The 25,567-nt window shown below is 54.9% G+C and overlaps 1 protein-coding gene across 2 annotated transcripts in view; it reads left to right on the top strand.

Moving 5' to 3' along the window:
* Nucleotides 1-25,567, top strand: part of CASZ1 (castor zinc finger 1) — a 148,716-nt gene that overhangs the window by 65,840 nt on the left and 57,309 nt on the right. For both annotated transcript variants that reach the window (XM_033114658.1, XM_033114659.1), the window contains exon 3: nucleotides 16,995-17,046. The gene's annotated coding sequence lies outside the window, so the exon portion shown is untranslated. The remainder of the gene's footprint in view (nucleotides 1-16,994; nucleotides 17,047-25,567) is intronic.

Here is a 25,567-nt window from a genome sequence, read left to right as displayed (position 1 = left end):
TGCCACTCCCCAGCCACCCGCCCTTCCCCCTTTGGCTCCTGGCGCCATGATGCGCGCCTCCTGTCTGCACCCACGCACACCCCATTGGTGCTCAGCCACCGTGGGCGCGAGTCAGGTGAGCGGCAGACAGAGTGGCAGACCCAGCTCACCTCCTTCCCGGCGGGACTGGTGCCAGGGCTGTGCTCTTCCCGGAAGGCTTCCAAGCTCCCCCGCACGGCATCCAGTTGAGCCTGTTCCTGGGGTGCGGGGGCAGGCCTTTTGGGGGGAGAGTGTCTGCCCCATGCTGCCCTGGCGCCAGCTCTTCCCGAGGCCCACGGTGGAGTTGCCTGAGGGGAGCAGCTGGGCCAGAGCAGGAGACGGGGAGTCAACTGGGATGTGTCTACCTTCCTGCCACCACCATACCCCACTGGGGGCAGCTGCGGAGCCCTGGGCCGATCTACATCGGTGCCCACTAGATGGCTATTGCTTCGCTGACCCACGGTGTCTGGGGCTCAACCGTAATTTTTCCTGCAAGATGCAGAGCCCCTCACTGTGCCCTCAGCTGGGCTCTGTACTCACGGAGGGGCTCAGGGCCTCTCATGACTCCCCGGCATTGCTCACTCTGGCTTCCCGACCCCCAGTTTTCAATGTCATTGGATCCTCGGGGGAGTTCCAGAGAGGAGGCAGGAAGGTAGAAGAGGCCTTCTTTGAGTGCCCGAGTGTTTGCGCTCGAATTGTGAGAGATCAGCCTTCCAAGCTACAGGGACCCCAAGGCTGTGCCCGTCTCCCCTTGCCCGCTGGTGCCTGTGTGGGAAAGAAGGCTGCTTTAGCAAATCTTCTTCCATTACTTGGCCTTGAATTGGGAACTGTGTGGCACCCAGGACCCTCTTGTCTTTTACCCAGTATCTTGGGCAAAATATGTGTCTTTCAGTACCCCCTCGGCCTTTGGGAATAAGGACGCCCATCCGCACTCACTCCCCTCCCCGCTGTCCCTAAAGGAAGCCTCACGATCCTACTGAGGGGTCTGAGCTGCTCAGGGGAGACAAGGCTGTGACAGCTGACCCGTCCACTTCACTTGAGTCGTGGGGGCATGGGGCGGGGGTGTTAGCATGCAGGTGTCTGCCCAGCCTCAGTGGGTGCCCGGTAGCCTTCAAACATTTCCACAGACTCCCTGTGTCATCTTAAGGAGAGAATGCCGTGCCATGCCTCAGTTTCCCCAGGTGACTTCTCTCACCAAGTGCTGTGAGGGCCTCGAGGTGTAAGACACAGCGGGAAAAGCACGAGAAGAGCCAGTGGAGGGTGGTAAGCGAGAGGACCCAAAGAGGCTCCCTCTCCTTCCTCTGAACATGGGTCGGCCTCTGCTTCCCATCTAGCAGCAGGCCGCAAAAAAGCAATTGTGCTGGAACAAGACAGGGAGGGGTGCGGCCTGCCCCAGCCGATCAGATCCTAGGGGGCCAAGCCTCCCTCTTCTGGTCGGCAGATCAGTGCCTTATGTGGTGAAGTGTGGCGTGGGAAGGGAGATGGACTGGCAAAGTTCTGTAGACGGTTGGCCACATACCCAATGGGACCAGAACCAGTGGGAACCTCCACCATCATTGGCCACATATGGGTCTGGTGGGGAGGGGCCGGCAGGTAGCCAGTTGCCCTGTTTCTCCTTGATGATTGCGTGGATGAGTCCTGGTTTCAAGCTCCCTGAGAGCTGGGAATGGAGGAGATCCTATGAAAATGATGATATGTGACAATCAGTCACAGCAATTAGTGTTTTGGTTAACAGGCCTTTTTTGTTTTCTCTCACCCAGACAGAATGTCACAAATAAATCCTCTCCTGCATTTGCATATTAATTGGATCGGAGACGTCAAGCATCTTTCATTAAAGAAAATGATCTGCATATTTGGAGACATAAAATAGTTATTTTGATGGGTTTTTTTTTTTTTCCCTAAGATCAGGGGGTGGGGGAGGTAGGTGATGGGAGCAGTAGAAATTGAGGTAGAGTGAAGGCAAAGCCAGCCAGCCCCTCCATCTGGAGTTAACCCTGTACAGTCTGAAGTTGATGGGCAGAAGCTCATTAATACATAAGTAAGTCCAGGAGCCCAGGGGCCCCCAGGCATTGAGTGATTGCTCAGGGCCCAGAAGCCCAGTGTGGTCCCTGTGCAAAGGGGGTCCCCACTGGATTTGTGGCCGAGGACGCAGGCTTTAGGCCCCAGTGCTGCCCTGCTTTTCCCCAGGGCAGTGGGCAATGGGCAAGGGGAGTGGTTCTTGGAGCTCTGGCTCGCTTTACCCAGCTCTCTGTCCTCCCTCTCTCACCTTGCCACTGGGTCGGCCCACTCCTCCAGCCTTCTGTTCTTCCCATCCCCTTGGCTTCTCATCTGTGCCCACTTACTGCATACTTTCTGACCTGGGGCTTCCTTTCTCATTCTTTGCCAACCATCCTCCCTCTCCCCAGATGGAAAGTTTTCTGGGGGCAGCAGAAGCAAAGGCTGAAGTCATTATCACACACACTCGAAATAACCCAGAAAGCTGCTGGGCCCATATTAGGGCATGAATCCCCGTGGAAAGCGGCGTGAATGTACACTTTTTGATAGGCAAATGTGACTGTCCCAAGTCATCCTGGTTCCGCCCCCCTTCCCCACGTGCCTTAAACTCTAGGTACTTGTTAGCTGTTTTAGCCAGTTTGCTGGGCAGGCACCAGGGACTGCCTCCTCTAGACCCTTCTGAGCTCCCCCAGGCTCTTGGGGGAGCATAGCAGGATGGCTGGACAGCAACATCGCACTTGCTCTCCAGTCTCTCTGCTGTCACCAGCCCCCACGATCCCTAGTGCTGTATCCTGGTTAGAGAAGCGCTTGGGTGATGAAGATGATGACGAGGACGATGACTGCCGTCACCACCACTTGTTCCTTTGTTAGTTTCAGGTGTACAAAACAAGGTAACAGACATTTCACCCCTCACGCAGTGGTAACCCCCTCCCCCAATCTATTGCCCCTCGGACATCGTATAAATCCATTGCAATTCCATTGACTCTCTTCCCTAGGCTGTACTCCATATCCTGTGACTATATATATATATTAAATTATCGTTGACATTCAGTATTATTCAACTTCAGCTTCAGGTGTACAGTGTAATGGTCCGGCACCTACACCGTCCAGGAAGTGGTCTCTCTAACGAGCTATGTGCCCCTCTACAAAATCTTTACAACATGCTTGATTATATTCCCCAAACTGTCTTTTATATCCCCGTGCCACCGCGTTTTGCGCATAGAAAATGTGTGGACACTTTACTCAGAGCTCTGCACTCATGGTCTCCCCAAATCCTCACCACAGCCCTCTGACATACGCACTATCGTTGTACACATTTGATAGATAAGGGAACTCAACCTCACAGAGGCCAGATTACAGGCCCGGCAGTGCCCATCAGAGCTCAGAACTTGCAACCAGAGTCGAGCTCTTCACACCAGGCCGCGGAGCCTCTGGGTGGTGCAGTGGGGACCAGCGGGAGTCTGGCTCCTGGTTTGACGGCAGCCCCCTGTAATTTTTGTGTATGAAGTCAGAGGACTTGCCTTGCGCCTCTGTCTCCCTGCACCAGTGTGTCTTCTCACCCCAAGAAGCCCCACCCGTGTTTACAAGACTTGCCTTCCCCTGAGAGGTGGGGAGCTGCCTTCAGTGGGTGGTAGGCCCTTGAATCCTGGAGGTGCCCGTTTCTGGCCTACCAAAATCACCCGTGCTCTTTGTGTGCAGTTCTGCTCAGAATTTTTAATTGCCTACTTCCTCTATGCCCTGCTGGCTCTGGCCTCGCTGTGCCACAGACTCCTGGGCTCCTAGGGATTCGGCCGAACCTGAGGGCGTGGCCCAGCTCACCTGTGTACCTCCCTCACCCTGTGTCCTTCAGGTGGGCCAGTCTCTCCCTGTGCCCTGGGATGGGCCTGGGCACCTGTGGAAATATGTTGTTTTGGTGCTGTCGGCCCCACACTGCTGCCCCCCAAGGATCCCTCCTTCTGAGCACCCAGATTCTAATTGCTTGGTGGGGGCAGACTTGGGCCATCACCTTGAACTTCAGGGTCCCTTCTCTTCTCCACCTTCTTCCACTCACCGCAGTGCTGGGTGAGGAACACTGCTCGTGGCTCTGAGGGGAAGGCAGTGAGGTAGGGTCAAAGCACGAGGGCTCTTCGTTCTGTCGGAATCAGTCTCAGTTCTGGCCTGGCAACTTTTATGTGCTGTGCTCCTTGGGCAGATGACCTCCTTCTCGGAGCCTCACTTTCTTCCCTGGCGAAAAGGGGTCAGTGATTCCTCCTCTGGGAAGGGGTCTGAGAAGTCATTTGGCTCCTCTATGTTGAGTGTCCAGTCGCAGGCCTGGGATAGTGGAGGCCCCTACAAATGCCAGCTGAGGACGGGTGCTTGGGTCTACTCTCCTCCCCCAGTGGATCAGGACTCTGGACGGGTCTCCGAGGCTGGGCAACTGAGGTGATAGTTTTTGAAAGCACCTGGCAGCTTTGTCCCAACTTGTTCCATTCCCACTGTCTGGTCCTCAGTGACTTATGCTGCATGTGCTTCTGGCAAGACAGGAGAGAGGGGCTCGTGGCCCTCAAATTTGGGGTTCTTGGAGAAGGGGCCTCGGGCTCTCCTTGGAGAGCAGGTGGACAGGCTGGGTGTTTTATGGAGTCTGGGGGAATCCTGCGGCAGCTGTATCTGTTAAATGCCAAGAAACCAAGTTGGTTTAATATGATTGTAGCTGCTGCTTTGATAAATCAAAATAATTAAAAATAATAAATTTGATTCCTCAACCAAGAGGCTGTGTGTGGGCGCAGGGCCTGGGCTGCCGAGCTAGGGCTGGGGAGGTGGGAGAGGGCACTGGGACATACTCTAGGAAGGCCTGGCTCTGTGGGATCATAAAGGGGAGACAGGCGGGAGCTCGGCCTAGGGGTAAACTCTGCCATTCAATTAGGGGAACAGTGTCTTTCCCTCAGCAGAGCTATGGCCAGCCTGGGCTGGAGCCCCAGCCGGGCCTGCCACTGGCTCTGTGGCCTCTGGCCGACCTCAGTTTCCTCTTCTGTCAAATGGGGTGATAGTTCTGTCTACCTCACAGGGCTGTGTGAGGAACCACGGCTTTGCTGAGCCCGTGGGCAAGCCTGACGCGAACGCCAGTCAGCTCCATGTTAAATGTGCCCCAGCGGCCCCATCCTGGCACACACCCCCCTCCACCCATCCCCCCACCCCCCACCCCCCGCTTTGGTACCGCTGTGGCTGAGGTGACCGGGTGTGTTCACGGGCAGCCTTGCAGGCCCAGCAGCCTACTGGGGACTCTTCCTCCAGCTGCCTGCTGTTGTCCTAACACAGGATTGTTCTGTTTATGAGGACATCCCCTGCTGCAGGACGTGTCTATTGATAGCTCCCTTCTGGTTCCAGAGTTGGGCAGGAAGCACATGCTATTCCCCGTGGACCTGAGTTGCTGGTCAGGGTGCCAGCAGCATGGGTGGGTGGGAGTTGGAGAGGGCAGCCAGCCTGTCCCCTCTCCCCTCGCCCCGCCACATCCTCAGGGGCCGTATTTGGTGTCTGATCCGAAAGAGCCTGAGTAGCTGGAAATCTGAACTGAGTGGAGGGAGTAGGGGCTGGTGGGGAGGGAGGGACAGGGTGTCTGTCTCTTTAAATGCACTTTGTGTCAGTGTGATAAGGAATTTGATGGCTTTATCAGAAATACCAAAGCTTTATTTAGCAGGGTGAGGCTCACGCCACTCAGCTCCACACAATCTGCTGATAAATTGCAAAAAAGAAAAAAACCTAACATCTCACCAACACCCAACACAGCCAGGGAGGAAAGGTGAGGCAGACGGAAGGGCAGAGAAGCAAAGTTGGAAGTTTGGGGGTCTTGTGGACTTGAAAGGGGTGGGAGTCCGGGGGTGGGTATAGTGGGAACTGCAGGGGCTTTCTCCAAAGCACCAACAGGCGACATTCTTCCATTCTCCAGGAGGAGCTTGTAGAATTTCCTATTATTAGGTAAAAAATACTATAATTATTTGCATTCTTCCAGAAAAATGGCTGGTTAAAGAGAGGTGTCGTCCTCCTTGGGTGCTTGTATGTCCTGCTCTTATCCCTCCACCAGCCCAGCCCAGCCAAGTCTCTTGGCGGAGGGGTAAATCCTAGGTGACTCCTTCAGGCCGCTGTGGCTGGCTGTGCTGTGAAGGCAGGGCCAGCCTGGGCATGGGGGAGGTGGTTGGCAGAACGCAGGAGTGACAGAGGGAGGTCCCCACTCCTTACAACGTGGCCAGGATGCTGGCGGGGCGGGAGGGTTGCACCTGTGTAGGACCGTACTCCATGCCCAGGATGAGGTCTCTGCCCAGGTCACAGGGGGAGGCCAGGGGAGCAGTGGCATGGCCCTGCCTACCTGTGGTATTCCAGGACTTTCCGGTTCCCTGCCAGTTGGGCGGCTCTTGGGGAGCCCCCTATCCTGGCCACTCTAGATTTCTTGTGCCTTCTGGAGGGTCAGCAAAAGGGCAGAACGACATTTCCATTTCTGTTTCTTCCGCCTTGAGCCTTCTCTGCACCCTCTATGTGCCTTCCTGCCTCTGCTTTCTCTGAGGAGCACCATCCCTGGATTCGGCTTTCTGGTCAGTGCCCAGGCTCACGCACAGCGGCACTGGTGTCCTCTTGACTGTCCACACTCCCCACTTTGCCTTCTGCTCCCTGTGAATCTTTTGATATGAGCGAACCAGATTTAAGCCATGGTCCCCACCCACGTCTCTTTGTGTGTGCTTCCGACCAGCTTGTGCATCTGACTTCCTCTGGAAACAGAGGCAGGTATCAGCCTCTGGGTCCATACGAGAGCCGAGAGCCTTGGAGAAGGGAAGAGAGTTGGGTACTGGGGGTGGTGGAGAAGGAGGCACCTCTGCTTCTCCAGCGTCCTGGGGGGCTGTCCTCTGGCTGCACAGAGCACTTCACCTGGTCCAGCTGTCTAGCTCCCAGGTCCTCACCCCTTTCTAATGGCCACAGTGTAGCAGAGCAAGGGCTTGGGGTCCTCACAGGGGCCCTGCCCGGCCCAGGTTCAGGGCTGCTACTGCTGCCCTCCACCCCATGTTCCTCTTGGTGCCTTGAAGAGTTGGTTGAGGAGGGGAGGTCTCTGCCCACATCTGTGTCCCCAACCAAACATGGCTGAGGAGCCAAGGCTTTCCAGGGTCCACAAGCTGAGCCCTCAAATAGGATGGAGGCTGGGTGAGGCCAAAGGATGCTTCAGGGGCAGTTACAGGGGGCTGGGGCGGGGGCAGAGGTAGACTGACCAAAGAAAGGCAAGCGGAGTTTGAACAAAACTGCATTGAGAGCTGAGGAGGAGCTGAGCCTGTGACCTCCCGAGAGGCAGTGTGAACCAGCGGGAGCCCTGGCCAAGGGGAGGCCAGCAGGCCCAGTGCTACCCGCAGGTCATTCTCATCGGGACGCCTCTGCTTGTATAGTGGGGCAGCAGGATTAGCCCTGCTGCTTAGAGAGGGGAAATGCTGGGCGGAGAAACAGGGGTGCTTGGAGGAAAGGGTAGGGGCTGAGCTGGCCAGAGAAGGGCAGAGGGTGGAGGAAGCTGCAGAACGGCCGCAGCCGGGAGACAGACAGGAGAAGTAAATGGAAGTGACAGGGTCAGGCCAGACCTTTGTCCTGCAGCCTGATTAGAGAGTCTGCCCTGGGTTTCTGAAACTTTGGGATGTTGTCGGACAAACTGGAGCTTAATTCTGTCAGAGCGCCGGGGAGATTAGAATTGACATCCTGGGAGCACATTCCTGGCTGGGCAGAAATCCAGACCCCGCTGGGAAAAACCTGTGAAAGCATGGCTAGGCTGTAGTGGTGGCAGGGGGTGCCTGTCGGCCTGAGTAGCCACTTCAGCCTATGGGTCAGACCCAGGAACCTCCAGAAGGCCGGGCTGTGTCCCTGAAAAGCTCGGCCTAGCGGAAAGAATGGAGGCACAGCAGAGCCACTTCACGAGTAAATCCTGGTTCTGGGCCTCTTCCTAGCTGTGTGGCCTTGGGAAGAGAGCTTAAGTTGGTAGAAACTCAGTTTTCGCATCTGTAACGTGGGACAGGTCTGCCTTCTAGATTAACTGAACTCCCTTTCCTTTGACGTTTGAGGCATAACCTTGGGAAGCCGAGAGAAACAGGTCAGACTTTTCTTTACTTTCAGCCACAACAGAGCCAGGGGCTGCTGGAGGACCATGAGAGCTTCCTTTGAGGAGCGCCCCGGCATCAGGTGGACCAGGGAGTGCCACCCCAAAACAGTGTTGCAGCTCAGGCATGTGAAAGTTCTTGCTGCTGTACCACTGTTCTTTCCGGTAGCCAGGTCCCCTGTCAGTGGTGAGAGGCCCACAAGAATCCTGACGGATGGTCATACCCTTCTCTAAGGAGCTCCCAGGAATCCCCTGCTCAAACTAAGTGAGCCCAGAGAGGCAGTGTGGGCCTGCCCTCCAGGAGCTTCCAGTCCAGACAGCTCCCCTCGGACCAAGAGATGGAGTTGGAGGACGGCAGTGAGAGCCGAGCACCATAGCCCCGTACCAGGCTGTTTCTAGAACGGAGTACCCCCTCCCCACTTCCCTCCTGATTCTAATGACTTCTAAATATTGGTAAATATTTTGGCTAATGCAAGTTCTCATGGCAGTGAGCAAAGCTGTCTGCAGGTCAGGACCTACAAATTATTTATTAAAGATCTGAGATGCGGTGCAATTATGTGGAAAGAACCCCCAAAATTAAATAAATAAGTAACAAAATAAATAAATAACAGCCACACTGGCCTCTTGAAGGCTTGGGGAGCTGCATACATGATTGCCGTCTTGATGAAATCCCCCCGGATGTAATGAGCTGATTTTCTGCTGTTAATATTGCATCTGCTGATGAAGGATTCGTTAGGATAATGGAACGAAGCTAAAATATAAATGACTCCCTGTCAAGAAGCAGCTTTTGTTTGTTGATCTCCTGACAGTTCCCGGGCCAAGGCAGGGGTTTATGTGTGAGCAGCATTCAGGAGCAGGCGGGAGGGTGGGGTGAGGGTTTGGGGGGCACCCTGAGGGCCTGGCTCTGGTTATTCTCGGTTTTCCCTGCAAGGTGGAACTCCCTGACCTTGGGGAGCCTTAGAGCCCCTGCGAGTGGGGAAGTCATTGACTCAGACCCTCCTTCCCCATCTGGAAGGCAGCTTGTTGCACCACAAGGCTGGGCCACAGCAAAAGTTATCTGGGAGCCTGGCAGCGAGATGGATGGGCAGAGCCATGTGGGTTGGGACCCACACGTGAGAGGAGGCGTGCTATGTGTGTGCAGGAAAACGGTAGCCCTGGGGATACAGGCTCATAGGCACTTGAGTGACGTGTCCTAAGGGGAAGCCCATCGCGGGAGCTACTGCCTTCCTTTTTGTCAGTGGTCACAAAGCGAATCTTGCAGAGGCCTGGGAAGGCCTCGCTGTTTTCGAGGACGGGGAGGAAAGAGGCCCCACCTGAGATTGTGATGACTCACCTTCCGTTCCCTTGCTTTGCTTATCTAACACCTATGCTGACTACCATCTGGGCATATCTTCCTCCTCTCTCCCTGCTGCTGCTTCTCCTTCTCCATCATTTTCCTTTAGTGTGGTAAAATGCACGTAACATAAAATTTACCGTTGCAACTATTTAAAAGTGTATGATTTAGTGGCATGAAGTACATTCACAGTGTTGTACAGCCACCACTAATCTCTCATTCCAGAAATTTCTCATCACCCCAAACAGAAACTCTGTACCCATTAGAAGTCACTCCCTCCCCGTTCCGCTTCCCCTCCCTCCTTCCTCCACCCCCAGTCAACCACTCATCTGCTTTCTGTCCTGATGGATTTGCCTGCTCTGGACATTGCATATAAATGGAACCATACAATACGTGGTCTTTTGCGTCTGGCTTCTCTCACTGAGCATAATGTTTTCCAGGTCCATCCATGTGGTAGCATGCATGAGAGCTTCATTCCTTTTTATGGTCGAATAATATTCCATTGTATGGATATGCCACATGCTGTTTATCCAGCCATCTGTTGATGGACACTTGAGTTGTGTCTACCTTTTGGCTGTTGTGACTAGAACTGCTGCAAACATTCATGCACAGGTTTTTGTTTTGAGTCCCTTTTGTCTGTTCTCTTGGGTGTATACCTAGGAGTGGAATTGCGGGCTCTCTTAAGAAGCCAGGGACCCTGAAACCTAATTACAGCTAATATTTGTTGGGCCCTTTCTATGTGCCAGACCATAACGCTAAGCATCATTTCGGTGGGTCTTCACGGCAGCCATGTGGAAGAATGGAACCTTCCATGAGGGCTGCCTTTGGAAGCCTTTGGTTGGCCACTGTTCTCCAGGTCTGGGACGGTATCCAGCATATAGTAGGTGCTCAAGAAATATTTACTGAATGAACTACCTTTGAGGTGGGGACTCTTATACCCTCACTCTTCAGTTGAAGAAGCTGAGGCCGGGAGAGGTTAAGCAGCCTGCCCCACCAGGCCATGTGGCGGTAAGTGGCAGAGGCAGGCTTCAAACCTGAGTCTTCCTGACGCTGCTCTTTCTCGGATATGCCAGATGTTTTATCTTCCTCGAGCCCAGCGCAGTGTCATACACACCCGGTCAATCCGTGATGGTCACTGTGGAGCAGGGAGGGGGAGAGATCTAGGGTCAGTGTACCTGGCAGTGTTGTCTTTCTGTGCATCTGCCTGCAGAACATACCTGTCTATCCAAGGAGGCACTGACTGACTGCCTCACCTGCATTGAGCCCTGAGCTGGCAAAGGCTGGATTGGATGCTGCCGAGCAACCATTCCCAGAACCTGGAGAAACTTTGCTGACTCCTAGGCCAGAACCCTTCCTCACCTTGACCTTTGAGGCCCTTAGGTGGAGGGAGAACAAACTTGGCCGCTGCCCTGGACCCCTCTTCCTGGGGAGAGGATGGGTCATGCCAGGAAGATCTGTGGCACCTCTGGCTTCTAGGAATGGAGAAGTTTCTTCCTCCTGGGTCTCAGGAGGGGTGGGGAGGCTGTCTCTTCTCCTGGAGCCCTGAGATACTAAGGCAGGGTCTCTCACCACCATCCAAGACAAGCCGAGCCTGTCTCAGTTTCTGAGATGGGAAAAGAGAGAGGGCAAACCAGGCATGGGGACCATGCAGGGCGGCAGGCAGCAAAGGAACTGAGGGCCTGGGCCAGAAGGTCTAAGATGGGGAGGGAGGAGAACCAGAGCCCCAAGGCTGGTGTTGAACCAGCAAAGGCCTCTCCCCTGCAGGACAGGGGTCAGCGGGTATCTTCCAGCTTATTTATTAAAAACGTGTTCCCTGAGCCAGCTAGAGCTTGAGGGAACAGGTGGGAAAACCCCTTTCCTACCCCCAAACTACCAGTCTCCCTCTTGACTGCATACAGATTTTTTCGGACTCTGGCCAAATTCTAGCCAGGACTGTGTTTGGAAACACCCAGAGCCAATCCAGAGGCCTGGTGCTGGACGGACACCCCCACCCGCCGTCTGCCTGCCTTGGGGAGCCAGCTCCTTTGCCTAGGCCAGGACAGGCAACCCACACCTTGTCTAGATCGGCACCTGCTGGATTGTGTGGGGGCCCTCGGCCCTTCATTGTCCGCTAACCACTGTGTCAAAGTTTCGGGCTTCCTTTGACCTTTGTGGTTATGCTGTTGACTGTCCCACTGACACGCATCCCCTGGCGTCATTGCCGGGGTAACTGTTTGGCCCCTACCTGTGGCCTTTCTCCCCAGCCCTTCTCCCCCGGGAGCATTTCTATTCTCTCTGTCTTTTCCCCTCTATTTCTCCCTCCCTCCCTCTCTCTCTTTCTCTCTCTTTCCCTCTCTTTTTTCACTCTTTTAACATGGTTTTCCTAAAAAGTTTTTTAATCAATCAAATTTGAGGCAGAAAATAGGTTTTGTCACGCCTGGTCCAGGGGTGGTGTGGCTCTCACTCAGGCTCCTGACAGCTCTTCAATGCAGGAAGGAGGCCAAACAGAATATTTCTCGGGGAAAGTGCCCGTTTCCATGACACTGCCCCTTGTTGTCTGCGCTGCCCCCCTCCTCAAGCTGCCGGCTGACATGGCCTCAGTCCCTGTGAAAGGGCCGGGCCAGGGAGAGGGTGTGTGTGAGGATGGGGGAAGGGGGCAGGAGACAGAGTTGGGGGTAGATGGGCGGCCGACAGCTGCCCTGAGCCTTCATGGCCTGAGAGGGTTGGGAGCAGGTAGGGGTGGCAGGGACCAGGAGCCTGGCCTGGGGCTGCGTAATCAGCTGGGCCTCATAAATATGGAGCCGGGGAGCGGGGGATGAGACAGACTGAAGCCAAGTCCTGGAGAGTTGGTGGCTCCAGCCGGAGAGGACTGCAGATGGATGAGGCCTCTTCAGGTCCTGGTACGCTGGTCCCGGCAGCTTTTTCACTCTTCCCTCTCCCCTCTCCCTCTTCTCCTGGCCTCCCTCCACCCCCTGGCCCGTGTCAGGCCCCTCTCCACCATCTTTGCCTTCCTTCCTACCCTCTGTCCACTCCAGCACTCGTGCGGGGGAAGCCCGTGGTCCCTCCCAGCTCCCAGGCCCAAGACCCCCACTTAGAGCTCCCTGCGGGCCCCCTGGGTCTTCCCTCTCCATCCCACTTTCCCTCTTCCTCCTTGCCATCTCTGCCTTTCACCTTCTCCTCTCTTTTCTACTTTTCTCACTCTCTTTTATAATTAATGATTAGTTTTAATTGGTTTGCTTAGGCAGCCTGACAGCAAATTAACAGAAGCTAGCCCAGGGCTTCCAGGTTTGGGTGAGAGACCACTGCACTTCAGAACTGGCCAGGGGAAGACATGGGCAAGGCTGCCTGGGCTCTCAGAGGGAGGGTCAGGCCACACCTGGATGGGCGCAGTGGCCAATGGGAAGAAGGCAAGAGGATCTTCACACACAATCGAGCTAGTTTTGTCAGTTTCCTCTGCGTTCTTATTCTCCTCCTCACGTCCCCTAACTGTTCTCGTTCACATACAAGACGTTGTCCACATTTTCGGAGACTGAGGTCAGGTGAAAGGAGGGCAGAGGCCCTGCCTTTAGACTGGGACAGGGCTTGATTTCGAGCCCGCCCATTCTCACTCAGGCCATGTGCTGGGGGAGTAGCATCTTGACACCTGGGTGGAGATCCTGCTTTTTCAAATGGACAGGAGGGAGCAGGGTAGAAGGCTATTGTTGTTTTTAGATCAGCTGCCTGCCTACCGTTAGCCATCACGGCCTGGAAACTGCAGGGCCCGGGTCTGGTTCTAATCTAATTTGCTGTGTGCTCTACACAGAACTTAACCTCTTGGTCCTCAGTTTTCTGGTCAGAGTACTTAATTTTTTTTTTTATTATTGGGGAACAGTGTGTTTCTCCAGGGCCCATCAACTCCAAGTCATTGTCTTTCAATCTAGTTGTGGAGGGTGCAGCTCGGCTCCAAGTCCAGTCTCCGTTTTCAATCTGTAGTTGCAGGGGGTGCAGCCCAGCATCCCATGTGGGAATTGAACCGGCAACCTTGTTGTTGAGAGCTCATGCTCTTACCAACTGAGCCATCCGGCCGCCCCTCCGGAAGCTCAGCGGCAGCTTGTTGTCTTCAATCTAATTGTGGGGGGCGCAGCTCACTGGCCCAGGTGGGACTCGAACTGGCAACCCTATTGTTCAGAGCTCATGCTCTAACCAATGGAGCCATCTGGCCACCCCTGATCAGAGTACTTAGGATAAAGAACATTGGAGGGATGGATGGATGGATGGATGGATGGATGGATGGATGGATGGATGGATGATGAATGGAAGGATGATGTGTGATGGATGGGTGGATGGATGGGTAGATGGGCGAATGGATGGATGGATGGATGGATGGATGGATGGATGGATGGATGGATGATGTGTGGATGGATGACTGGGTGGGTGGATGGATGGATGATGAATGGAAGGATGATGTGTGATGGATGGGTGGATGGATGGGTAGATGGGCGAACGAATGGATGGATGGATGGATGGATGGATGGATGGATGGATGGATGGATGGATGATGTGTGGATGGATGACTGGGTGGGTGGATGGATGGATGATGAATGGAAGGATGATGTGTGATGGATGGGTGGATGGATGGGTAGATGGGCGAACGAATGGATGGATGGATGGATGGATGGATGGATGGATGGATGGATGGATGATGTGTGGATGGATAGGTGAGTGGGTGAATGGATGGATGAGTGGATGGCTGTTTGGTTGGCTGGATGATGGACGGATGATGTATGAAGAATGGGTGGAGAGAGGGAGGGAGGGATAAATGGATGGATGGATGATGGGTGGGTGGATGAGTGGATAGCTGGCTGGGTGGATCGCTGGATGATGGATGGATAATATCTGATGGATGGGTGGATGGATGGGTAGATGGGTGGATGAATGGATGGATGGATGAATGGATGGATGGATGATGGGTGGATGGAAGGATGATGAGTGGGTGGATGGGTAGATGGGTGAATGAATGGATGGAAGGATAATATGTGGATGGATGAGATGGATGAGTGGATGGATGGATTGGTGGATGGGTGGATGGATGGATGTGGATGGATGTGTGTGGATGGATGGATAGATATGTGTGGATAGATAGATGGATGGATGGATGGATGGGTAGGTATACGGGTAGGTGGACAACTGTCAGAGAATGGATACATTGGCCATGATTCTTGAGCATGTTACCTCTCTTTCTGAGTCAGGAAGGTGTGCTTAACTTCAGCCTTCGTAAGTGTAGGGGCTTCCACTCTCCTCTGTTTTCCCTCTCTGTGCCTTTCCCATGGCCTTGCAGAATTCTTCCTTAACTACAGCAGGTTTCTGTCTCTTTGCCAGGTCCTGGGTATGCCCAGTCACTCACTTATACAGGCCAGAACCAGACATCAGGGACAGTGAGAGGCAGAGAGAGACAGATAAAAATGCCTGGACAAAAATACAGAGATCAAGTTGAACTATTCAGGTCCCCACTGAGGTTCCAGAATCCACCCAGGGTCCCAGATCCCACTCAGAGACAGCCTCTCTGCTCCCATCAGCCAGGCCACCTGCAGGTGAGAGACAGAACCCCAGTTCAGTCCCTGGTCCCCATGTGGTAAACATCTCTGCCCCTCCCTTCCCCTCCTTCTCCCCGACCAACTCCTGGAAAGTTTCCTCCCCGATTGTTCTGTGTGATCAGATCTGCAAGTTGCTCTCTAAGCTTCTTGTCACATTTTGACTTAATGAAGTGCAACTGCTGAGGGATTTGGGTTCAGCGCTCCGGTCTCCCGCGCTCCCTTGTTGTCAGAAAACAGGGGTGGTTGGGGACGGCAACACTGCGCTGCAAGTCGTTATCATTCCGGTCAGTCTGTTTAACACAAAATTAAACAAAGAACTAATTAGTGCCTCATGAATTAATAAATGCACAGTTGCCGGGGAGGATGGGAGGGGAGAAAAAGGTGGTGGAAGGGAGATACTGGAGTTGTGGAGTTGGGGGGCTTTGGGGGTTCAAGGGAGGCTGGCCAGAGTGCCGTGAGAGATCTCAAGCAAGCAAGTGTGAGATGGACGGGACAGTGATGCTGCCCTGCCGGCTCCCTGGGCTGGCTGGCTGGCTGGGATGTGAGCTCTGACAGCCCAGCCTGCCCAGCGCCTCTCCGCGGAGCCCTAGGGTCGCTATTTCTTGCCCCATGGCCCAGCCCTGCCTGGCCTGCACTTCATCCAGCTCTCCTCTCTGACTTCTTTCCTTTTCCACTCTTCTGACCTCTGCCCCACTTCTGCTTTGGCATGGCTCCCCCTTCCTCTTTGCTGCCCCCTATCTCAATCTGTCCAGCGTTCTGCAGACCCTCAGCTTCTCACCATCTGGATCAGGTGGGCATGTGTCAGAAGCCCATGGGGCAATCCTGCCCAGCTTCTCAATGCCCACCAGAGCTCGGGGCTCAGCAGGGTGGGTTCTGCCCCAGAGGGCACCCTCTGCCCAGGCAGCCCAGCAAAGCTGGCAGAGGACACAGCCCTCCTTAGGAGGACGTGTCAAGTACAATTAATATTATCTGTCTAAATATGTCCTGAGAAGGGCGGGCGGGTGGCAGGACTGGGTGGCATTGCGGGAGCCCTGGACAAGGTCACCTCACCTCTCACAATCCCCCAATCTGATTTGGGGATTACACAGCCTAAGGAAATTGGTGTTACTCCTCTTGCATCATTGATAAGCCACAAATGAGGGACTGAGGAGAAAAAAACGTAATAAACAGAAAATCCTTTCTGAATGTGGTAGAGTTCTGAGGCCTAGTGGTGGGGGTGGGGCTGGGGGTAGCACATCCTGGCTCAGGCAAAGGCAGGGGCCAGAGTGCTCCCTGGGTTTTCCATCCACATAAGGAGTCTGTCCCACTTGAACCTGACTCCCCAAACTCGCCCTGGGGAGGAGGGCTTGAGCCTGGAGAGCTGGGCCAAGTAATGATTTAGCTAAAGACCTCCTAAATTGTTGCACCGTTTACCCTCTCTTTACGTGGGCCCCCATTATGGGTTGTTGTAACTCATGGGTAGTACCCCAGGGTGGAAGAGAACTGTCAGCAGCCTGTTCCTGGGACTTGAGGCTTCTAAGTACCACGGCCCCTGGTCTACCCCTAACCCTCTGTCACCCGTTTGCTATAGTAAACAGCTTGGCATCTGTCATGTTTATTTTCAGGGGCCAGGGTACTAGGGGGGAGAGGAATGGACTGGGTGCTACTGGATTCTGTCATCATTGTCCCCAGGCTCCGATGCTTGGCCTGAGAGCACCTGCACCCCAAAATTCCCAGCTGGGCCTCTGATGTGTGTTTGGTGAGGGATGAACTGACGACCATATTTCCACTGTGATCACCCCCTACTGCTTTCTGAATTTTTTCAAATTTGGTTGACAGACACTTAAATGGGCCCAAATCAGGGTCCACTGAGTGTGTCTGAAGTTTGGACTCCCTCGGCCAGCCCTGGAGCATCAGCCAGAAGGTGGCAGGGAGCACCTGGGCGCACAGCAGGACAGAGGGCATGCAGTGGGGTGTCCTGCCTTGGAAGGCTAAGGGGGCTCTTCTCTCTCTCCCTCCTCAGGATGAAGTGACGGCCCTGCTGTGAAAGAGGAGCCTCTAGGACCTGCTACGAGGTAAGGCCTGAGCCCCGTCCCTGAGCCTGCGTCCTCTCCCCCACTGGTAAGCCCTGGCCTAGCCCTTTGGGCTGGGTCCAGTCCTGCCGAGTGTCTGGGAAGGGTCGGGAAGAAGAAGGCAGGGATTTGAAGCCACGTTGCCCATTTGAACCTGGGGGAAAAGATGGCCTCAGTGGGAACGTCTCAGATCGGCTCTTATGCTGGAAATGGGCTAGGCACACCTGGATTCCAGACTTTGGGCAGCAAATGTATTCAAGGCAACCTGGGGCAGACGGGCATCTGTGGTGCCAGGGCTCACCTGCACGGTGGCACCATGCCCAGCTGTCTGCAGCTCGGTCAGCCTGCTGTGGTGGCTGCTGCCAGCTCTCCCTAGAAGCTCTGTAGTTCATGCGCGTGGGCGACCTCGTGGACTTGAAAGCCCTCTCTCCGTGGAGGCTGCTGGCCCCCAGTGGTCTCCTCCTTCCTCCATGAGAGGCTGGCAGGGAGGAGGCCTCAGGCCCTGAGCGCAGGGCAGGCTGCTGTCCTGCCCTTCCCCAGGCCCAGGGCTCTCCGGGCCTGGCTGGCTCTTCACAAGCTGTCTCATTCCCCGGGTGGCTCCAGGAACCTCGGGGCCACCGGGCCTCGGCCCCAGGCAGTGCCGTGTCAGAGGTGACCGGTGGAACGCCAGTGTTATGTAAATATCGGGGCCTGCCCGGCAGGCGAGCTGGCTGGCTGCAGCCATCCATCATCCTTGCTCGGCAGGGCGGGGGACAGACACGGCACCGTGCGCCTGGCTCCAAACCTGTTTGTTTTCCCTTTGTCTCACGCGTTTCGGGCCGGCTGCGACCGGCTCCGAGTTTTGTCCTGCTTGGCCCCCTCCCCTGGGAGGACGGGGGGAGGGAGGAGATGCGAGAGGCTCCCACCGCGGCATCCCTTTCGGACTTCAAAGGCTCTCCCAGCATTGTCTGTGCCGGCGGGCAGTGGCCCTGAAAACGTGATCAGAGGCGGCCAGTGTAGGGCAGGCCCGGCCTGCGCCCTGCGCTCTCGCTGGGGCCAGTGGATTCCTCCCTTTGCCGCCAGTACCACCCTGGTTACAGCTCTGCTCCCCGGCCTCTGTCCTGCCTGCCTCTCCCCTGGTGTCCCTCCTGGCCAGCGGGCCCCGTGGCCCCACTCCGGTCCTCTCAGCCACAGCCTCCTCACACCTCTCTCGCGGTGTGGAGACTGCTAGAATGTTGGGAGCTGCAGGTCTCCACCCCATCATGTCATCCACGAGAATCTGAAGCACAGGGAAGGGCTTCTTGGGATGCTGGCAGCTGAGACAGACAGGTTCCTGACATCTGTTTCCCGTGCCAGAGCTTGTCCTTTTTCCCATCTTTTTCTCCACCCTCTACTGGTAATGAGAACCTGGCTTCCTCCTGAGCCTTCTGCCCAGCCCTCCCCTCTACTTCTTGGCAAGGTCCAGATTGGATACTTCTGTCCCCAGACAGTGGGACAGAGCCCAGCACCCCTGGTCCTGAAAGTCAGCCCTAGGTGCTTCCATTCTCTGGAGCAAGACTTGGCAAAGGATGGATGGCCCATGGGCCAAATGGGGCCCACTGCCTGTGTTTGTAAATAAAGTTTTATTGGCACTTAGCCACACCTACCCGCTTGTGTATTGGCTATGGCTGCTTTCACTCTACAGTGGCAGAGCTCGGTAGCTACAACAGAGGATGTTTGCCCCCAGAGCCTAAAATGTTTACCATCTGGCCCTTAACAGAAAAAGTTTGCTGGCTCCTGATCTGGAGATTCTGGCTCCTGCCTTCTGCTCTTTTTTTTAAAGTGGTAAAATATCCATAATGTGAAATCACCATTGTAACCATTTTTAAGTGTGCAGTTCCCTGGCGTTAGGAACAGTCACAATGTTGTGCCACCACCATCCTGCTGTGCTCTTGTCATCCATGGGATTGCTCTGAGGGGCCTGGGCAGTTGTCTGGGAGCCTCGTCGTCCTGGAGGTTGCAGGGGTGCTTGCCGTCCTGATCTACTGGGGCCACCACCCTCTCTCTCCCTCTGCTCTGTATGGCCTCATCCTCTGCTCCGTCCCCCCTACCTAGAAGTCCCCGCTTGTCCTGTCCTCGACAGCCACTGTTTCCTCAGAGCTCCTGCTCCCAAAATTCCAGCAGCCCCAAGTCTCTATCCTGCAGCCTTTAGCTAGTTCTTAGACCCACCGTTTCCTCTTCTGTAAGGTGAGTAGGATATCTACTTTGCAGGGTTATTGGGAGTTAATGTACCTGCAGGTGTCTAGCCTGGGGCTTCACAAGCAGGAAGTGCCGCATCCCCTTACCCTGTGCCTTTTCTCCTCCCAGAGCAGCAGCCAACCCTGGGCAGGTTCCACGGAACTCCCCACCCCTGCCCCAGCATCTGAGTCTGATTTCTTAGCGAAGGGAAGGCTCCTGACTCCCCAGGGCTCGTTGGAGATCTCAGGTCAGCCCTGGGTCCTCCACAGCTGCTGTAGGGCCTGGGGAGATGATGCATCTTCTCTGAGCACCAGCTTCTCCATCTGTAAAAGGGATGCGGACCACCACCCTCTCCGCGTCACAGGCGTTCGTGGGTGCTGCTGAGGGTGAAACAGGAGGTTACGTGGTGGGCACTTGCTCTGCGCGGGGGCAGGGACTAAGGCTGCTCTAACACATTACTAGTGCTGTGAGCTAATCTGGGAGCCAGGCTCCAAGCCTTGGAGGAAAGGCTGGCAGGGAGAGAGGAAAGGGGGAGGGGGAGGAAATGAAACTGTGCAGCAGTCAGAGGTCTGAGACGAGCTGTGTCCCAGCGCAGTGCACTGGCTGCCCTCTCCGGCTGCTGTCTCTCTAACTGTCCTCTTGTCATGGGCTCCTGGCCTTTGCTATCGCTCTCTTTTCCCTTCCAAGCCCTCTCCCTGCATCCCACTAGTTTTATCTTCCTCTTTGCCTTCCCACCAGCCATACTGCCGCCCCCCAACTCCATGGCACGCGTGCGCTCCCTCTCCTTTTCATCTACTCCGAAGGCTTTACTTTACTTCCTTGTCACCCTAATTGATTGCATTAACCTTTCAGCGTATTGGATTTCCTGGGCATCGTGCAGAGAGCCCTGCACAATATGCTTATAATCTGAGCCATAATGGACAGTTTGCAGTCAACAAGCCCCTTCTCCCATCTCTGCCATCGGTCCCGTTGACATCTCTCTTGCCCAGGCCACCCCGCGGGCAGGGGTGGGGCAGTGCAGTGGGGCTCGGAGGAAGCAGACACAGCTTAAGCCCACTGTAGAGTTCCCTGCCTCTCCCCTCCTGGCTCCGCCCTGCCTCTGCTTCTCCTAGCTCCTCGGCCCAGGTCCTTCCAGGCCTCTGGGCTTCGTGAGTCCTCTGGGCTCTGTGCTCTGCTCCTGGGACTCTGCCTAATGAGTGGCTGATGGGGCCAGCTTGGATTTGGGGAATAAGAGTCCCCTGGTTCTACCAAATGGTTCTCAGAACAAACCGTCACTCCCCGCGCTTCTGGGAGTCTTTTGGGGAAAGACGATGGTGACCACTTCAGGAGATGGAGGGTGGCAAAGAGGAGTCTGAGATCTCTGGGTTCCCCTGGCCCCTGAGCCAACCGTAGGCTACTGTGGACCTTCTGGAAGCCGGACCCACTCCTAGAAAGGGTGTGGGAACACAAGGGAGACAGAAAGAAGGGGATCTGCTGAAGCCAAGGGAAGAGAGAGGCAAGGATCCCCCAGGGCTGGCCGTGGGCCTGGGACAGCAGCAGCCTCTCGCACTGAGCAAGGAAGTAGGCACTCGGACACCCAGTTCGGGCCCAGTCTACCCCACTGGTCTTGGGATTGTGATTTGGGTACTTGGTGGGAGATGTCTCAGTCTCTGTTTCCCATCCGATATTTGGCAGTAGCTTTTTCATCAAAGGGAGAGAGACGTGATACAAGCAATTGGGCAGTAGGCTGGAGGGAAGCGTCTGCAGGGCAGGATGGCCTATCAGGAGACTGGCAGGGGGACGGCAGGAGAAAACGAGAGCTGGCTTCTCAGGCTGGTAAGAATGGGCTCCCTCGGGTCGGTTCCCAACAGGCACCTGCTTGTCTAGCAGCAGGCGAAGGAGCCAGCCCATGCCAGCTGCCCGATCCTGGGAGCTCAGCGAGACCTGGCCCGTCATAGGTCCTGCCCGCCCTCAGATGCCCTCCGACATGCAGCCCGGTCTGCCGAGTCTTCATTCACAACAGGATGGATGTCTGGTTGAATACATTAGTGTCAGGCCGGAGGAGCAGGACGGAAGGTCCCCTTAGCCCTGTGGTACTTCCTCTCTCCCGAGCTGGTCTCTCCCCTGCCCTCTGCCTGTCATCTTCTCCTTCTGACCAACCCCCCCCCCTTCCTGCCATCACTCCATCACTCCATCACTCCGAAGGGCAAGCTTTGGCAAGAAGGGGCCGGACTAGGCCCTTCCCATCCTCTCCCAGGGATTTTGGGGGTGGGCAGAGAGCGCAGCAGGGAGAAGCCAAGCAGCGAATTAAAGTTTGGTGATTGTCAGTGTCAGGAGAAGCTAAATAACCCTGTAACTAGTATGAAGGTGAATTCACGGTCTGCTGCACATGGAAAATATGAGTGCTCTGTGAGACGGGCAGAGTGAACGGCAGAGTCTGCCTGCCACGGTGGGCAGCCTCCTCTCCAGGGACCCAGGCAGGGAGGCAGGAGGAGGGTCATGCACTCTCCCGTCCCTGCCAGGGAGCAGCCGCTTGGGAGCCCCGACTGAATGTAAGGGCAGCTCAGCTGTTTGACAACCTGCTGCCCTGGCCCCAGGGCCCCAAGAGCCCCAGGTAGACGTTTGTAAGCACCCAGCAGTATATACGTTCATGGACCCCAGGCCGACCCATCTGCCCAGATCCATATTAGTCACTAATTGCTCATCCTTATTGAGCGCTTACTCCGTGCCAGCCTCTGTACTATGCCCTGTGACAATTCTATGCAGTAAGTGCTATTATTATTCCCCACTTGTCCCCATTTTGTATAACCGCTTTAGTGAGATATAATACGCATGCCACGTGTACAATTCAGCGGTTTTTAGCACATACACAAGATTGTACAACTGTCACCACTGTCTAATTTTAGAATGTTTTCATCACCCAGAAAGGAACCCCATGCTATTAGCCGCCACTCTCCATTCCCCTCGACCCCCAGCCTCAGGTAATCACTAATTGTTATTCCCTTTGACGCTGAGAATACGGAGGCTCAGAGAGGATCGGTGACTTGATTAAGGCGGCACAGCCAGTGAGTGATGGAGCTGGGGTTTGAACTGAGGTAGATAGAGGGTCTCCAGAGGGTCTCCAGGGCTCCGTGAGGGACTGCCTGATGGCCTGGCTGCCCCCCCTCCCCCAACACACATGCCCTGCCACATGTTTCCACCAGCATGGGCTCAGGCGTGTATGAGCACCATCCAGGCACGTAGGCCCAGGTGGCGACACGCATCTCTCTCTGTAGGTACACTTGCGATTCCATACAGACAAATCTCATACTCCTCAGGAGGACAGCCAGCCTCCCCTCCCCTTGAACCTTCTCTTCCCCGGCCATGCTCCTGGAAGGCAGAGGGTTGGCACGGGAACCAGCAGCAACAAGGGAGCTGAAGTGGCCAGTGAGACGCAGGTGGTTTCGGAAGTTTAAAATGAGAAATCCCCATATCTCCTGTACCCGATAGTTGTAACTGAAAACACAACATTCCAGCACAGGTCCCTGCCCTGTGCCCACAGGGGGCCGTGCCCACTGGGGCAACCTGACTAGCTCAGTTCCCTGAATCACACTTTCTCTGTCTTTCCTTCCATCTTTCTCTCACTGTCTCCTTTGCCTCTGTCTTGTACCTTCTCACCCTTTTCTTCCCACCTGCCTCTTTCTGCTTCACACTTCCATTTTCCCACCCTAGAACTTTAGAGAGAGAGAGAGAGAGAGAGACAGAGAGAGACAGAGAGAGAGAGAGAGAGAGAGAGAGAGAGAGAGAAGGCTTTTGACCACACTCTTGCATTTGCAAAATTTGGGAATTAATGTGAAACTTACTGCCTCTGATAAGAGATAAATACAAGAGTGAGAGACAAAGGAAAGGTAGACACCAGAGAATGTGTCTGTTGGATTTGGTTTGGGGTTTTTTCCTCCTTCTTCTCTCTCCCTCCAAAGCGGAGGATCCGGCCGGGCCAGTTTGGATATTTATTAAGAAAAAGCCAAAGATAATTAACTTTTTTGTTTTTGTTTTGTTTGCGGGTGCCTCCCCTGCTGGCACTCCTGACTGCCTGGCAAATTAAACCTGCTCCCTGCTCCCTGGGTGCTGGGCTGCCGGCAACTAGGCTGCCGGCTGCCCTGAAGCCGCCAGGCCCATCAGCTAGCTGCCCACCCAGCCACCCACCTTGGGTTTCAGACCTTGAGTCACTTTATGCCACCACTGATGCCGTCTCCCCAGGCTCTTCTGAATCCTAGAGCAGCCTTTAGATCGGGGTAAGTGGTATGGGTTTTGGGGGTGAGAGAGGAGGGTCTCCCATTGGAGTTGTGGCCAGCACTTCCTTAAAAGGAGCGGGGGTGAACCGCGTGAGCACTCCATGGGGCAGGGGTATGGCTTCTGGCCGATTCAGGGCTGTCGACTTTCCAGAGAGGATAAGGAGAACAGAGAATGAGCTGGAAGTGCAGATTGGGGCCATGTCAGTCTCCAGGAGGGTGGTACACTGCCAAGACCCATGGCCCTTGGGAATGCTCTGGAGAAGACTCAGCCACGGAACCATCCCATGATATCTGTCTACCCTCGGCACTGGGCTTCGTCCTCCTCCTCCCTCTGACCCAGCCCAGGCCATCTGGGGGCTGGCAGGGTGGTTAGAGAGCCAGTGCTTGGGTAAGAAGCTAGCTACCTCTGGTCTGCTGCCCTAGAACCATGCAGAGCCCCGAGGCCAAGCTGTGACCTGAGCCAAGCCCTGTCCATAGACCAAGAAGGTGGCACTTATAGACCTTTTGGTCCAGGACAGAGTTGAGGGCATCTCAGGAGCCAGGATAGCCAGTGAGGAAGGCGGGTCTTCTCCAGGAGCCAGCCCAGTATGGAGCTGCTTTGAGGTTGGAGGTGTGGTTTGCCCCTCTGCTAAATTAATACGCCTCAGCCCCTCCCCTGACAGGGCCATCTCCTCTGCCCCCCCTGGCTTCATCCCCAACTGGGCAAGTAGGCAGCGATGTGAGGTCCGTCCAGGTGAGGAACCTGCTTTGAAGCTGGGCATAGAGAGGAGGGCATTTTTCAAGGATTTTGCTGGCCCTTTTTTTTTTTTCTATGAAATATAAAGATGTGCAATTTTTTTGGTTTCAATTTAGCATTGGAGAATTTTATAATTTAGTAATTAAAATCTCTGATAGGCTTTAGAAATTGCGGCTAATTGAATTTAATGGGAAGATGATTTTCAATTTTATTTGATTACCAGGACCCCTGGCATCGGTATTTATGGGAAAAAAATGGGAAATGTGCTGTGTGGGCTAAGATGGCATAATTGAATTAGGGATAATCGGATTTCTCCGTCATGAATTTCACTATAATTTTCCTATAATTTTCCATTAGATATCTAGTTTACAAATATTCACAAAGAAATGAAGCTCTTTCGGAATGGAGATTGCTGGCTAACAGGATTACGGGGCCGAGCGTGCGGCTGTGCCAGCCCTATACCGCCATAATGTAATACTTGTATCTTCCTTACACTTAGCTCCAGCCTAGCCTCAGCCCGTCACCCTGCACCTGCTTGGCTGATCTTCTCTGCCCTTTGTTTCCTTCATCCCTGTCTACCCCCTGCCCTGACACCCACCCTTCCCTGGCTCACCACCTCTCGTGCCCCGCATGGCATCCCCATGCCATGGTGTCTGGGCTCTGCCCTCCGTCTCCACAGTGTTTCCTGTCCACACTTTGCTGGTTCGCGCAGCTCTCCCTGACACCCTCCCTCTGTCAGCCCGGGGAGTGCACTCACACACAAGCACACGGACTCCCTCGCAGGTGCGAACATGCTTGTTCACATGCACATACAGTCCTTTGGCCAAGGCTTCTGTGCCCTGGCCCAGTCGCCTCAGAGGGAACCAGTTTATTAGGATCCTGGGGTGGGGTGCAGGAACAAAAGGAGCTTTGTTCAAGTTTATGTGAAAGTTACAAATTCAAAATGAGAGCAGATAAAGCATGAGATACCTGGTGTGTAAACAGGCTGGTGAGTGAGAAGGCCCCGGGCTCGGGAGGGAGAGAGAATGAGTGGGCAAACTGGGGTGCCAGGGGACTGGCAGCCAGCGACAGAAGCTTGCCTGGGGAGAGCCGACGGTTTTCCCTGGACACGTGTGAGGGGCCTGGAGGGTGGGATTGCTGTGCAGGTCTCCACTTTTTCTCTTGTGAGTGAGGTGTATACGGAGGAACTGACGGCTCTGAGCCGAGCCTCTAGACCAGGAGGAATTGTGATATTGTTCGTCCCCCCGAATCCCAGGCACAAATGTCCTCACTGGGGCCTGGCCTCAGGGTCTAAGGAGATGTCACCGCATCAGGGTCCTCAAGTCAAAAATGGGCCATA

The sequence above is a fragment of the Rhinolophus ferrumequinum genome, chromosome 9, assembly GCF_004115265.2.
Source record: "Rhinolophus ferrumequinum isolate MPI-CBG mRhiFer1 chromosome 9, mRhiFer1_v1.p, whole genome shotgun sequence".
Taxonomy (NCBI): Eukaryota; Metazoa; Chordata; class Mammalia; order Chiroptera; family Rhinolophidae; genus Rhinolophus; species Rhinolophus ferrumequinum.
This window is presented reverse-complemented; position numbering and strand designations above follow the sequence as displayed.